Source organism: Schistocerca serialis, chromosome 4 (assembly GCF_023864345.2).
Source record: "Schistocerca serialis cubense isolate TAMUIC-IGC-003099 chromosome 4, iqSchSeri2.2, whole genome shotgun sequence".
NCBI lineage: Eukaryota > Metazoa > Arthropoda > Insecta > Orthoptera > Acrididae > Schistocerca > Schistocerca serialis.
In genome coordinates this window covers 237,060,126-237,072,266 of record NC_064641.1, presented here as the reverse complement: position 1 = coordinate 237,072,266, position 12,141 = coordinate 237,060,126, and positions in this window count along the sequence as shown.

Below are 12,141 nucleotides of genomic sequence, written 5' to 3'. Positions count from 1 at the left end.
TAGAATTTTGCACATAGCATAACTTAATCATAGCTAACACTTGGTTCAAGAATCATAAAAGAAGGTTGTATACATGGAAGAATCCTGGAGATACTAGAAGGTATCAGATAGATTATATAATAGTAAGACAGAGATTTAGGAACCTGGTTTTAAATTGTAAGACATTTCCAGGGGCAGATGTGGACTCTGACCACAATCTATTGGTTATGAACTGTAGATTAAAACTGAAGAAACTGCAAAAAGGTGGGAATTTAAGGAGATGGGACCTGGATAAACTGACTAAACCAGAGGTTGTACAGAGTTTCAGGGAGAGCATAAGGGAACAATTGACAGAAATGGGGGAAAGAAATACAGTAGAAGAAGAATGGGTTGCTCCGAGGGATGAAGTAGTGAAGGCAGCGGAGGATCAAGTAGGTGAAAAGACGAGGGCTACTAGAAATCCTTGGGTAACAGAAGAAATATTGAATTTAATTGATCAATGAAGAAAATATAAAAATGCACTAAATGAAGCAGGCAAAAGGGAATACAAACGTCTCAAAAATGATATCGACAGGAAGTGCAAAATGGCTAAGCAGGGATGACTAGAGGACAAATGTAAGGATGTAGAGGCTTATCTCATTAGGGGTAAGATAGATACTGCCTACAGGAAAATTAAAGAGACCTTTGCAGAAAAGAGAGCCGCTTATACGAATATCAAGAGCTCAGATAGAAATCCAGTTCTAAGCAAAGAAGGGAAAGCAGAAAGGTGGAAGGAGTATATAGAGGGTCTATACAAGGGCGATGTACTTGAGGACAATATTGTGGAAATGGAAGAGGATGTAGATGAAGATGAAATGGGAGGCACGATACTGCGTGAAGAGTTTGACAGAGCACTGAAAGACCTGAGTCGAAACAAGACCCCAGGAGTAGACAACATTCCATTAGAACTACTGACAGCCTTGGGAGAGCCAGTCCTGACAAAACTCTACCATCTGGTGAGCAAGATGTACGAGACAGGCGAAATACCCTCAGACTTAAAGAAGAATATAATAATTACAATCTCAAAGAAAGCACGTGTTGACAGATGTGAAAATTACCGAACTATCAGTTTAATAAGTCACAGCTGCAAAATACTAACGCGAATTCTTTACAGACGAATGGAAACATTGGTAGAAGCCGACGTCGGCGAAGATCAGTTTGGATTCCGCAGAAATGTTGGAACACGTGAGGCAATACTGACCCTGCGACTTATCTTAGAACATAGATTAAGGAAAGGCAAACCTACATTTCTAGCATTTGTAGACTTAGAGAAAGCTTTTGACAATGTTGACTGGAATACTCTCTTTAAAATTCTAAAGGTGGTAGGGGTAAAATACAGGGAGCGAAAGGCTATTTACAATTTGTACAGAAACCAGATGGCAGTTATAAGAGTCGGGGGCCATGAAAGGGAAGCAGCGGTTGGGAAGGGAGTAAGACAGGGTTGTAGCCTGTCCCCGATGTTATTCAATCTGTATATTGAGCAAGCAGGAAAGGAAGCAAAAGAAAAATTCGGAGTAGGTATTAAAGTCCATGGAGAACAAATAAAAACGTTGAGGTTCGCCGATGACATTGTAATTCTGTCAGAGACTGCAGAGGACTTGAAAGAGCAGTTAACGGAATGGATAGTGTCTAGAAAGGAGGATATAAGATGAACATCAACAAAAGCAAAACGAGGATAATGGAATGTAGTCGAATTAAGTCGGGTGATGCTGAGGGAATTAGATTGGGAAATGAGACACTTAAAGTAGTAAAGGAGTTTTGCTATTTGGGGAGCAAAATAACTGATGATGGTCGAAGTAGAGAGGATATAAAATGTAGATTGGCAATGGCAAGGAAAGCGTTTCTGAAGAAGAGAAATTTGTTAACATCGAGTATAGATTTAAGTGTCAGGAAGTCGTTTCTGAAAGTACACTCCTGAAAATGGAAAAAAGAACACATTGACACCGGTGTGTCAGACCCACCATACTTGCTCCGAACACTGCGAGAAGGCTGTGCAAGCAATGATCACACGCACGGCACAGCGGACACACCAGGAACCGCGGTGTTGGCCGTCGAATGGCGCTAGCTGCGCAGCATTTGTGCACCGCCGCCGTCAGTGTCAGCCAGTTTGCCGTGGCATACGGAGCTCCATTGCAGTCTTTAACACTGGTAGCATGCCGCGACAGCGTGGACGTGAACCGTATGTGCAGTTGACGGACTTTGAGCGAGGGCGTATAGTGGGCATGCGGGAGGCCGGGTGGACGTACCGCCGAATTGCTCAACACGTGGGGCGTGAGGTCTCCACAGTACATCGATGTTGTCGCCAGTGGTCGGCGGAAGGTGCACGTGCCCGTCGACCTGGGACCGGACCGCAGCGACGCACGGATGCACGCCAAGACCGTAGGATCCTACGCAGTGCCGTAGGGGACCGCACCGCCACTTCCCAGCAAATTAGGGACACTGTTGCTCCTGGGGTATCGGCGAGGACCATTCGCAACCGTCTCCATGAAGCTGGGCTACGGTCCCGCACACCGTTAGGCCGTCTTCCGCTCACGCCCCAACATCGTGCAGCCCGCCTCCAGTGGTGTCGCGACAGGCGTGAATGGAGGGACGAATGGAGACGTGTCGTCTTCAGCGATGAGAGTCGCTTCTGCCTTGGTGCCAATGATGGTCGTATGCGTGTTTGGCGCCGTGCAGGTGAGCGCCACAATCAGGACTGCATACGACCGAGGCACACAGGGCCAACACCCAGCATCATGGTGTGGGGAGCGATCTCATACACTGGCCGTACACCACTGGTGATCGTCGAGGGGACACTGAATAGTGCACGGTACATCCAAACCGTCATCGAACCCATCGTTCTACCATTCCTAGACCGGCAAGGGAACTTGCTGTTCCTACAGGACAATGCACGTCCGCATGTATCCCGTGCCACCCAACGTGCTCTAGAAGGTGTAAGTCAACTACCCTGGCCAGCAAGATCTCCGGATCTGTCCCCCATTGAGCATGTTTGGGACTGAATGAAGCGTCGTCTCACGCGGTCTGCACGTCCAGCACGAACGCTGGTCCAACTGAGGCGCCAGGTGGAAATGGCATGGCAAGCCGTTCCACAGGACTACATCCAGCATCTCTACGATCGTCTCCATGGGAGAATAGCAGCCTGCATTGCTGCGAAAGGTGGATATACACTGTACTAGTGCCGACATTGTGCATGCTCTGTTGCCTGTGTCTATGTGCCTGTGGTTCTGTCAGTGTGATCATGTGATGTATCTGACCCCAGGAATGTGTCAATAAAGTTTCCCCTTCCTGGGACAATGAATTCACGGTGTTCTTATTTCAATTTCCAGGAGTGTATTTGTATGGAGTGTAGCCATGTATGGAAGTGAAACATGGACGATAAATAGTTTAGACAAGAAGAGAATAGAAGCTTTCGAAATGTGGTACTACAGAAGAATGCTGAAGATTAGATGGGTGGATCACATAACTAATGAGGAGGTATTGAATAGAATTGGGGAGAAGAGGAGTTTGTGGCACAACTTGACAAGAAGAAGGGACCGGTTGGTAGGACATTTTCTGAGGCATCAAGGGATCACACATATAGTATTGGAGGGCAGCGTGGAGGGTAAAAATCGTAGAGGGAGACCAAGAGATGAATACACTAAGCAGATTCAGAAGAATGTAGGTTGCAGTAAGTACTGGGAGATGAAGAAGCTTGCACAGGATAGAGTAGCATGGAGAGCTGCATCAAACCATTCTCAGGTCTGAAGACAACAACAACAACAACAGTACATCGCAGCCCGTGCGGGATTAGCCGAGCGGTCTCAACCGCTGCAGTCATGGACTGTGCAGCTGTTCCCGGCGGAGGTTCGAGTCCTCCCTCGGGCATGGGTGTGTGTGTTTGTCCCTCGGGCATGGGTGTGTGTGTTTGTCCTTAGGATAATTTAGGTTAAGTAGTGTGTAAGCTTAGGGACTGATGACCTTAGCAGTTAAGTCCAATAAGATTTCCCACACATTTGAGAAAAAGTACATCGCACAGGTCCCGTTGGACCATTTGAAGGCTGCTGCATACGGTAGTGGCCCTGATTTTCTTCTTATGCACTATAATGCCAAGTTTCATGTGGTGAGCGTCACCATGGAGTCTTACGAAACCTGGACACTGAAGTATTGGAACAGCTAGTAGTGAGTCCCGACCTATGCTCCATCGAACATGTAAGGAACATGCTCGACAGACGTGTTGGTGATCGTCCATTTCCACCACAGACTCTCAAAGAACTCGTAAGAACTTTGATTGAAGAACAGGGACGTATACCACAGGGTGACCTCCTTAGACTTATACGGAGCATGTCTGAGGTGGTGATTAACGCTTACAAAGAACAGGTAAGTTACTGAAGTTCTCATAGTCCAATGAAAAGCATCCAGGATCACGGGGTGAATGATTGCTTCCATTTTGTTTTCGACACCTTTCTCACATTTCAGTTCTTGTCATATATTTGGTGTCACCGCAAGACACCACACTGGCTAGGTTGTAGGCTTCAAATCGGCCGCGGTCCGTCAGTACACATCGGACCCGCGAGTCCCCACTGTCGATGCTAGCAGACCGAGCGCCGCCACAGAGCTGGTCTTACGAGACAAGCTAGCGCACTGTCCAGTTCTACAGCCGACTTTAATAGGAATGGTTCACTTGTTGTAGCTTCAGAGATATCATTTGCAGAGACACTAGTTAGCATAGCCTTCAACTAAGTCAATAGGCCGGCCGGCGTGGCCGAGCAGTTCTAGGCGCTTCAGTCTGGAACCGCGCGACCGCTACGGTCGCAGGTTCGAATTCTGCCTCGGGCATGGATGTGCTTGATGTCCTTAGGCTAGTTAGGTTTAAGTAGTTCTAAGTTCTAGGGGACTGATGACCTCAGATGTTAAGTCCCGTAGTACTCAGAGCCATTTAAGCCATTTGTTTCAGACGGGTCACCCTTTTTCCATGAGGCCCATAGTTCTGCCTCATACATAACAATATAAATGAAAGAGTGTATAATGATATTTTGTCGTCTGCTTCGTTTGTGAAATGTAAAGGTAAAATTTGGCAACGTTAGTAGTTTGTAGTTATTGGTCATTGGATTATGGCAGACGCCCAAAGCCATGTTTCCCTAATTCTTTTTGATTAATGTGCCTTGGTTTGTCTCGTTATTATCATTTTTGGCTTCTCTCAGTCTGTTTCCTCGCCAAACAGCTTGTAATTTGTAGCCGCTTATTGTCCATGTCGTCACGATCGTCTTGTGTTACAGACCGTCATTCTTTTTTATACTATAGACAATTTTATTAAAAGACAAAGAATACTTCATTCTTGGTATTCAACATATTAGATACTCGTATTATCGTATCGTACAACCACATAATGTCGCATGTGGCGCTGTTTACGCCTTATTCACAGGTGTTTATGTTGCATTGATGTAATTTTAGTAAATATATAAACCTTCAACTAATGTATTATGTCCTGTGTCGACGAAATGAAGTAGATTTTGGATTCTTCCTTTATGTTAGTGAGTACCTTAGTAAGATTTGGCGCAGGAAGATCTCTTAGAGCAGCAGTGAGCTTCCCGCCAGTACTTCAGATAATCACATAAGACGACTTTGTACACAGGGACCTACTTAGAAAAAAGCCTAAGTGTTGTCGCAGATAGGTTTTTCTCCCTCCCAGACTTCCTTCTCTTTTGATACATTCCCTTATTTCTTGTTTCACTGCGGCGCTTGTGGCCAAGTTAGCCTCTACCTGTTCATTGTCGTTTTCCGCTGATACAGTAGTCGGCGTCTCCCTCTTATAATCTCTCTCTCGCTCTATCTTATTGGTACGTCTAGAACAGTTGTCACCAAACGTTTTATTGCTTAAGAGCCAGTGCTGACATTGTAGGACGACAACTCGGGCCACATAGTAAAGTGAGGGAGTGGGGAAGCAGCTTACTTTCTGACTAGTGTTCCGTATCCAAGCGGATACTGTGACCTGTGTCATTGCAACAGAATCCTATGTTTGTTTCTTTCTGATTTACAGGCGTATTTTCTAGACATTTTCACACCCTAGTATCTGAAGGAATACCAGGCGGCTGTAGCAGGTCCTTTTCAGTTGGATTTCTGTATTAGGCCAAATATAACAGAACGGAGAAAGTTTTAAGTAACATAATTAATTCAAAATTGTCACAATGGGATAGGCTGGTGGATGGTAGCTTTTTGTATAAAATGGTTTAGAAACCAATTGTATCTGTTGTATCATGCGCGTTTTTTCGAATTAACTAACTCTTATTTGGGTGAACACCTTGGCGTCTTTCACGACGACTAGTGTGGGCACTTCTCCCGATCGCACTCTATGTTGGCATTAGTGATCCACAGAAGAAACAATCAAAGCGGAATAAATAACAAGGAATTGTATTTGTAGGCCAAAAGACGTTGTTTAAACATTGATATTATCTACTCTCATACAAGCTAGGTAACAAGAATAAGAAATGTCTTACCTCACATTAAACAACTCAAAAACACCAAGTTTTTACGAAAAAAGTAGCGGACAAGCTTCTTCTGTCATTCCCGCGTGACGACAATGGCAGTGTATATTAACACTAGTCTTATCACGGCAGGCAGCAATATTATTCAAGGCAAAAAATATGCAATAGCCACTTTTCCCGTCCTGGACGCTTTAGCAAACCTTCACATATCGATCATACCATTAACTGCTAACCTACATAAATTACTATCTTACATTAATTAATAACATTAATTGCAAAATGATTCAGGATCAAAATGTTTACTAAATGTTTGGAATGTCATTTTTCTTTTACTCATTGCAATGTATTACAAACCCCTTAATTTGATTTAATGGTGCCCACTATAAACACCTCATCTGAAGACGTGCGTCTCTACAATGCCCATTCATGAATCCGTGTTTCACATTTATACCACATTTGTCAGCATTGGAAGACAAACAATGAAATATTCGCCCTCTCACTTCTACTAACCCCGCAGTGCCCACACTACATACTATTCTACCCTTGGCGTAGGTGGCAAACTACTTACAAGTCAGCTCACGGCCGAACTCGCCAATGTCAAATAAAATTAAGCAAGTCTGAAAACATTACTGTCTCTGGAAGTAATTTTGTTTGTTACTGACCAAGTTATTAACTTCACTTAACGTTTTGGTTTCTGCAGTTAGTTGCTACAAGCATATGATTATCAAATACGGTTGAGAACCGCGGGCCGCACGAAAACTTGATTCGGGCCGCATGTTTGACGACCACTGGTCTAGGTGATGTATGCCAAGCATCTCCAGTAGGTATGCTCGCCGAAGGTTCTGTGAACCCATACACTCGCTGTATAGCGCTCATAATGCACTTAAAGGCAACTGTAACTTTTATAGGCTGCCGGCCGAAGTGGCCGTGCGGTTAAACGCGCTGCAGTCTGGAACCGCAAGACCGCTGCGGTCGCAGGTTTGAATCCTGCCTCGGGCATGGATGTTTGTGATGTCCTTAGGTTAGTTAGGTTTAACTAGTTCTAAGTTCTAGTGGACTAATGACCTCAGCAGTTGAGTCCCATAGTGCTCAGAGCCATTTGAACCATTTTTATAGGCTGATTGATACTATTTATCTGAGGACTTCAACGTCTCTCTGGAACATGATTTCCATGAGTGCATGGACGTTGTTCTCTATGACATCCATACACAAGTATGTATACACTTCCTTTCTCTTCACTTTTTTGTTCGTTTACTCTGATTGCGTGCAGTTTATTATTTTTGATAAAATTCTTTTAAGCGCCATGTAAACTGTCGCTGCTGTAAATTTATTCGTTGTGCACAAGTCGCTAGATGTGTTGGGAACTTCGCTACTGTTTCCTTCTTACGTTGCTCTTGTGTTGTGTCTGTACAAAAACGTTCAAAAATTCTGGGCAACACACAGAGCGCTTTGACCAGTGCATCACCAGTTATTTTGCTGCCCAGTAGCAAAACTCGGCTGCTACTCTTATTTTTACACGTACATATTTTTTATGTCAGCTTCTGGAAATGTGTGTTTAAATTATAAATACCCAAACCCAACATTTACACACTTAAATTATTCAATTACGACACGTTGCAGTGGCTTTTGCTCTGTCATCAGACAACTGTTTCAGTGTTCAGAACCAAAGATACCAAATTTTTCTAGAGTATTTCAAACTAATCACTTTCTTTGCAAGTCCATTACGAGGATCAATAAAAAGAAACACTTTTGGAACTGATTTTACACAACTGCAATCCTGGACAGCTACGTTACGTATTTTTCTCGAGAGCTCTATATCTGAGCTCAGCACACTGTTACAGACTGTACCAAAATATAGGAGATATTTAGCATCCTCTCGTGTACAGAGGTTTTCGTCTTCTGTTATGTGATGATTATTACATACATCTGTATAAAATTTCTATATTCTTCTGCATAAATAAGACCTGTATTTAATTTCTTTTACGTGTACGTCATCTGTGATTAAAAATATCGTTTACTATTACATTTGCAGCCTGGATTTTATCATGCACATTAAATAAAATTTTAATTTGATTCATATCGAAAAAATGCTATTTTATATACAAGAAGAGAATCTATAATAAAACAAATTGATTGAACTGCATATGATCTTGCTTGAGGAAAAAAAGTGTACCTTGCTGAAGTTCATTATTCCTCTGTGTGTTCAGTATCAATCTTTTCATTCAATGCCAAGCACTCGAGAAAAATACGTAACGCAGATGCAAAAGACCGTAGGTATGCATCAGCTCTAAAAAAATTTATTTCCCATCGTCCAACTAAAAGAGTTGCTTCGTACATCCATAGTTGAAGTGGAGGAACGTGGGACGTCAGATGGTATAAATTTATATTAAACATGAAGAGATTCCTCCAGCTGTATTTAAGATGTCGATTTTATTTTGGCAACTAGTTTCAACGTTGTATCAACATCATCTTCAGGCCCATAAACTTGTTGACGTCAACCGCGTGCGGCTGATACTAGAAGTTCAAATGGTTCAAATGGCTCTGAGCACTATGGGACTTAACATCTTAGGTCATCAGTCCCCTAGAACTTAGAACTACTTACACCTAACTAACCTAAGGACATCACACACATCCATGCCCGAGGCAGGATTCGAACCTGCGACCGTAGCGGTCGCGTGGTTCTAGACTGAAGCGCCTAGAAGATACTAGAAGTCAGTGGAGAGATACGGACGTACTCCGTGTGGAAGGTGCTTAGGTGTATGGGCCTGAAGATGCCGTTTTTACAACTAGTTGCCAAAATAAAATCGAAACCTTAAGTACAGCTGGAGGAATTTCTTCATTTTTAATATAAAGGAGTTGCAGTGAAAGCATTAACACATTCTAGAAAAATTCGAATTCGTTGCTTTTGAACACCCAAAATGCCACCTTATTATAGGGCAAAAGCATCCGCTCTACGTGTAACACTAACAGTAATAGACGAGTCTTACTATTTTGGCTGCAACGTAACTAACAACGGCAGAGGTAGGGAGGACATAGAATGTAGACTGGCAATAGCAACAAATGCATCTCTGAAAAAGAGAAATTTGTTGACAACGAACACAAATTTAAATGTTGGGAAGCCTTTCGTGGAAGTATTTGTTTAGACTGTCGTCCTGGACGGTAAACAGTTCTGACAAGAAGAGAATAGAAGGTTCTAAAACGTAGTGTTATAAAAGAAAGTTGAAGATGAGATGGGCTGATTGGATAACTAATGAAGAGGTACTGTACGGAACTGAAGAGGAAAGAACCTCTGAGAACATGACTAGAAGAATGGGTAGGTTAATCGGACACATCTTGAGGCATCAAGGGATAGTTAAAAACCGTTGTGAGAGACTAATTTTTGACTACAATAAGCAGGTAGAAATGGACGTAGGTTGCAGTAGTTAACGGAGTTGAGGAGCCTTGTGTAGGCATAACTAAAATCGAAAGCTGCGACAAACTAGTTTTCAGACTGAACACTACAGTGAAATTATTCATCCCTCTTCATACTGGGATATTTCTCGACTGCCCGAGTAAAGTTAAACAACGGGTTCTGCACTGACACAAAGATGCCAAATAAAACCGAAGTACCAATTATTAATTGATCTGTTATTTGATTACCAAATATATATTTATAATTCCTTCTTAATGCAGGCTATAATACGCCTCTACATGAGTATATGATATATAGGGAATCAATAATATCCTTGGGAGGAGGCACAGCACTCTTTCACTTCAGCAACATTGGCGGTCACATTAATGTTCTTATTTTAGGTCATGATCTCGATGTTCCCCAGTACTACATTTGCTATATGTGGTTTCACATTAATGTTCTTATTTTAGGTCATGATCTCGATGTTCCCAGTACTACATTTGCTATATGTGGTTAATGACGTTTTACACGATAAAATTGTGGTTATTGAGGTTTAACATGAGGAAATTGAGGGCAGAATGTTCATGTAACTACATGTGTAATCTGTAGAGAACTTGTACCCCAGTGGCCATAGTGGAGGCAACGGAGAATAGGGAGAGAGATGAAATGAGGGCCATAAATACTGAGTGCACCGACTTGGCTTGTGAGTGATCCTGGGAAGCCCTCAGTGGATCGTATCTGCAGAGGGACTTCAGGGTGAAGTGGCGGAAAGTGGGAGGAGGAAACCATTTAAAAGTGACTGCTGTAAACTGAGCCTTTGTGCAAGTGGTGGGAAGGTCATAAAACTCTGTGCATTCGCTTGCTAGACGCTGGGACGATACGAACAGAGTGGCTAGTGCACATTTTTAGTGGAGGCAAAACTATAACCCATCTGACTCCAAGAAGTCGCTGGGTTGTTTTAGAGGGTGGCAAAAACATATATTTCACAGCCACGACTATCTGGGAAGCTTAACAGCCTTCTTTCAGAAATTGGAATTGGTCAGCCCAGAAAGATTAGATCTCTCCATAAATGAGGAACTGTCGTCCGATCTAGGTAGATATTCTTTGCCAAAACATGGCCTTGTTTACATGAGAACGACGCCTCCCTAGGCCAAAACCCTCTTTTTTCAGACAAGAGAGATTTGGAAGCGATGATTGGCTCCTTTCAGGATATATAAAGTGAAGTGGAGGCTTGCTCCCCCAGCGTCGTAACCCCGGTTCTGTGCCTGGATTGGTTACCAGGTCAACAGAACAGTCAAGAGGGGAGATGCAATGAGCAGAGGATAACACGATTGAATTGTACAATGTTGGTTGGGGGGGGGGGCCTTTCGTTTTTGCTAATTGGGCTCCCGTACCGAGACTTGGTGGGAAGTGGTTATGATTCTTTGTTTTGGTCCTCTTCTGGTCCTCTCCTGGTGGAGAACCTTAGGTCTTTTCGTAGTAGACGAGACTTGTGGTCCCTACCTTGTGGTGGACTAAGAGCCAGTGGTCGTTTCCAACTGTACCGACAATTGAACTGCATATCATCTAACACATATCCTGCGTCACGAGAGTGAAGTCACTCATCCTGTGTCGGCCATTTGACGTTTGGCAACTCCAGCGTACGCCGTTGTTCTGTGAATCAAATTGGCTTGGCCAGGCCAGCCAACAGGTGCAACTCACACTGAAATCTGCTGGGATTTCAGTGCTCTGATGGGTAGTTTCCGGCATTCTGATGATCAGGCGCCACATCACGTAGTTTGCAAGTTTTTGTGGACGCATCAGAAAATTAAAGCTGACGCAGTGCATTGCTCCTCGCCCACAGAGCACTGTTTTCTGCTGCCGCCTGAATCAAATACTGCTGCACTGGTGTAGGGCTGTTAAATAATATTCACAGTTCCCTGTTCTCAGGTGAATCATAGTTTTGGTATAGCTGATTGTAGTTGATTACATTCGAATAAAGTTGGGCCTCACAGTGGATTCATGTAAACAAAGTCAGACTGGATTGTAGAAGGGATTAATTCAAGGGAGACGTCTCCAGACGTTACACCTCTTGACTTCTACTTGTGGGGGACCTTGAAAAATGAAGTTTATCAACACAAGCCAGCTACACTGAACGAGCTATGAGAAACAGTCGATGGGTTCTGTGCAGCTATCTCACCAGCAACACTGACATTCATAGTTCGGTCACCAGTTTAGCGGCATCGACGTTGTTTGGCTGTTAATGGGGTCACTTTCTACACATAAAATAGC